Source organism: Hemitrygon akajei, unplaced genomic scaffold (assembly GCF_048418815.1).
Source record: "Hemitrygon akajei unplaced genomic scaffold, sHemAka1.3 Scf000060, whole genome shotgun sequence".
In the NCBI taxonomy this organism is placed as follows: domain Eukaryota; kingdom Metazoa; phylum Chordata; class Chondrichthyes; order Myliobatiformes; family Dasyatidae; genus Hemitrygon; species Hemitrygon akajei.
The window spans coordinates 1944743-1949525 of record NW_027331946.1 but is presented as its reverse complement, the minus strand read 5'-3'; positions in this window follow the sequence as shown (position 1 = coordinate 1949525).

Here is a 4783-nt window from a genome sequence, read left to right as displayed (position 1 = left end):
TTGAGAGTGTGAGCTCAGATCCTAGACTCCTCTCCTGTTTCAAACATCTTGTCCTATCACTCTATCCAGCACTCAGGATTTCATTGACATTTCTGTTCCCAGAGTCACCACCCCTCCATTGAGAACAGGCCCAGAGACACAAAATGCCCGTCATACATAAAACTTTTCATTCCATAATCACCCTTGTGAAATTTGTAAACAACAACTGTAATGAGCACATTTCCACGAATTGGTGGCAGGATAATTTATTGAGTGAAACTGTGCTTTCCTTGCTGCCCTGTGAACGGTCACAAGATATCTCCCGATGTTCAGTGTGCCAATCTGTGCATGGAGCCGAAAGAGATTGGAGAGATTTTCAACAAATTCTGTGTGCCTGTGTTTCCTTGGGAGACAGGAAGAGACAGTGGAAATGACGAAAGCCGGCCAGATCATGGATTGTGTACGGATTACACAACAGGTGCTTGCTGTCTTGAGGTGAATTAGGATGGATAAATCCCCATGAATAGGGTAGAAGCTGCAGGAGCCCTGCCGGACACGGATGTTGCTGGTATTTAAGGAGTAGAGTTACAGGGGTCGGTTGAACAGGTTAGAAATGGATTCCCTGAAACACATGAGAATGAGGGGAGATAGTAGCAGGGGTTCCCAAATTTTTTGTTTGTCATGGACCCCTACCATTACCATATACATCCTGAAATTATCTTTCTTCGCAAACATCCACGAAAACAGAGGAGTGCCCCAAAGAATGAATGACAGGTAAATATTAGAACCCCAAATCCCACCCCAAGCTCCCCCTCCCATGCATAAGCAGCAGCAAAGCAACAACCACTTCCCCCCCCCCGAGAAAAAAAAAAACATCGGCAACCCCCATTGAACAATCAAGCCCGCAGCAAAGCATCAATAAAGACACAGACTTGCAGAACCCCAAAGACTACTCGTTCACCCGATAATTCGAAATACCACAGTGTGTGTGTCTCTCTCTCACCCTCTCTCTCTCACCCTCGCTCTCACACTCTTCCCCTTTCTCCGCCTCTCTGTCTTTCTCTCTCTCCCTTTCTCTCTCTCGCACCCTGTCTCTCTCCCTCTCTCTCACCTCTGTCTCACTCTGACACTCTCTCTCTCCCTCCCTCTCTCGCTCTCCCTTCCCCTCTCTCCCTCCCCCTCTCTTTCTCCCCCTCTCTCACCCACCTCTCTCCCCTCCAAATAAGGGAAAAGGAGTCATAATTTCACAGGTGAGCAGCCACTCTCTGTAACAACAATGAACAGACTCTGCCGAGATCCAACCCCTGTGAGGCTGCCAGGGCAGAAACATCCCAGGCCGAGTGCTCCGGCAGTGTGGGCACCAGCTTACTGACGACTTCACGGCCATCGTCAGCACTTCACTAATGCAGGCTTCACATCGGCCAGCATCATCCCTGCACCAAAGAACTCTACAGCTTCAGAATAAAACGACTACTGCCGGGTGGAACTGCCACCAATCATCACAAAGAGCGTGAAACGGCCGGTAATGACACAAATCAATAACTCCAATCCTGCCGCACTGGTTACTCACCAATATTCTTACTGACAGAACCGCTCTGTGACAATTTCCAACTCTACCATCTAAATACAGCCCTGTGCAACTGGGTGTTGGACTACTGAACCATCCGGCTTCAGAAAGTCAGGATGTAGAACTGCTCCTCACTCCCAATCATCCTCAACACAGGCTGTGTGCTGAGCCCATTGCTGTACACTCTGTTCACACATGACCGCACGGCCAAACACCCGGGGAATCACATTGTCAAGTTCGCCAACGACAAGACAGTGTGGGGTCCATCACTTATCAATGAGATGACATAGAGAGAGAAGGGCTCAAGGCCGGGTACACCTCAACCCACAAACTCACCCCACCACACCCTCATTACCACGAGTTTAACATTTCCTGGCACCCACCATATGTACAGATACTCCTGTGCCTAACGTCACTTTATGGACATACTACCAATGTTTTAAGCTATGACATGTTTTTATATAATTCTGATATTTATCTCTGCGATTTTTGTTCCTGCATGAGATCCACAGCAACAATGATTTATGTTCCCCTTTACAACAGTTCACTGGATTGACATTAAACAATCCTGTGTATTGAACCCTGGGGAGAATACCACGACCACCCACATTATCTGTACACCCTCCTGTTATAAACTCCGATAATGTTACCGCCATTCTCCTGTGGAATAAAGATCCAGCTCGGCCAACCACTCCATATAACTCGGCCCTCTAATCCAGCCAGCATCTTAAACAAACTCTTCTGCGCCCTGATAATGGCTTTCCTACGATAGTATGAAAAGAAAACACATATTTAATTTTCGGTGTAGTCTTACCAACAATTTATATAACTACAATACAATGTCCATAATCGAGAACTCAATGCCGAACTGATGAAGACCAGCATGATTAAAGCCGTCTTTTCCACCCTCGATACTTGCCCGTCCACTTTCAGTGAACTGTACTCCTGTACTCCCAGATCGCACTGTTCCACAGCACTCCATGCCCTCCCATTCACTATACCAGTCCCATCCTGGTTTGACTGCCAAAAATCACCATCTCTCACTTGTCCAAGTTGAAACCATTTGCCATTTCTCAGCCCATCTCTATAACTGACCCAAGGGCCCCTTGAAATTATTTGTAACCTGTTGCAATATGAAAAACAAACTTGCTAACGGTGCCAAGTATTCATGTCAAATCAATGGCATGAATAATGAAATACAGAGGTCCCAATACTGACACGCACATCCCACTCGTCACAGGCATCTATTCGCTAAATCCAATTTCAGTCATCTCCCTCTGCTTCCTGTCATTGAACCCCGTGTGAATCCACCTCGCAAGGTCCCCGCGAATCCCACGTGACCGAAACGTCCAGATGAGCTGCCACGCAGGATCTTGTTAGAGGCTTCACCAAAGTCCGCTTAGACAAAATCTCTGCCCTACGTCATCTATCTCCATCGTTACCTTTTCGGACATCTCCAGAATATTTGTGAGGTATGATGTCCCAAAATATTTGAGAGGTATAATATCCCACTGGGAATTGCGGTCGGTGATTTCCCCATAACCAATGTCTAACCAGCTTCACTGCAGATTGAGGAAATTCCAACCCGAGCTGTAGAATTACCAGCCTGGATCGAAGTCCATATACTGTGAGTTGCATGTTATTAGAGGCTCCATCCCTACATTATAACCCAGTCACAGATGCTTTGTTGCTGGCCATTTGACGTTGTGTTCCTGCCATTTTCGGTTCACAAACTAAGGTCAGAGGGGACCCTCAGGATCTTCTGCCTGCGTTGTTGTTCAGGCTGGTTTACCGGGCTGTAGATTGTGAGAGGATACGGATACACTTCGGCTTGTCTCCAGCAGCTAAACTATCTTTGATCACTGTCTTCTTGCACTGTGGGATCTTGCCCAGCACAGTTGGCTGCGATGTTTCCCTCAGGGTAGCAGAAACACAATGTAAAATTATAAAACAGAAAATGCTGGGAACTCAGTACATCAGGGTACATCCGTGAAGGAGAAATGGTGGAAGACCCAGTTTCAGAACTGGGACTGTCCGAGATACTGCTGATCTGCTGAATGTTTCCAGCATTCAACCATTTTACTTTAAATTTCCTGCAGTAGCAGTTTCTCTTATTTTTAATGTAAAGATATTAACTGATTGGAGGGTTGCGGATGTTGTTCCTTTATTCAATAAAGGCAGTAGAGATCGCCCAGGAAATTATACACCAACGAGCCTTGCTTCAGAGTTTGGTAAATTGATCGGGAAGATCCTGAGAGGCAGGATTTGTGGACATTTGGAGTGGCATAATATAATAAGGAATAGTCCGCATGGGTTAGTCAAAGGCAGGTCGTGCCTTACGAGCCTAATTGAATTTTTTGAGGATGTGATGAAACGCATTGATGAAGAAAGAGTAGCAGATGTAATGTATATGCATTTCATCAAGGCATTTGGTAAGGTACACCATGCAAGGCTTATTAAGAAAGTAAGGAGGCACGAGGTCCGAGGGGTCATTGCTTTCTGGATCCAGAACTGGCTTGCCAATAGAAGGCAAAGTGTTGTTGTAGACGGGTCATATTCTGCATAGAGGTCGGTGACCAATGCTGTGCCTCAAGGATCTGTTCTGGCACCATTTCTCTTCGTAATGTTTATAAATGACCTGGATGAGGAAGTGAAGGGATGGGTTAGTAAATTCGATGATGACACAAAGGTCGGGGGTGTTGTGGATAGTGCGGAGGGCTGTCAGAGGTTACAGCGGGACATTGATAGGATTCAAAACTGGGCTGCGAAGTGGCAGACGGAGTTCAACCCAGATAAGTGTGAAGTGGTTTATTTGGTAGGTCAAATATGACGGCAGAATATAGAATTAACGGCGACTCACGGCAGTGTGGAGGATCAGAGGGATCTTGGGATCCGAGTCCATAGGACACTCAAAACTGCTTCGCAGGTTGACTCTGTGGTTCAGAAGGCATGTAGTGTGTTGAACTTCATCAATCGTGGGATTGAGTTCAAGACCCAAGAGGTAATGTTACAGCTATACAGCATCCAGGTCAGACCCCACTTGGAGTACTGTGCTGAGTTCTGGTCACCTCACTACAGAAAGGATGTGGAAATCATAGAAAGGGTGCAAAAGTGATTTACAAGGATTTTTCTGGTTTGGGAGCAACCCTTATGGGAATAGGATGAGTGAACTTGTTCTTTTCTTCTTGAAATGGAGGATGAGAGGTGACCTGATAGAGGTGTATTAGATGATGAGAG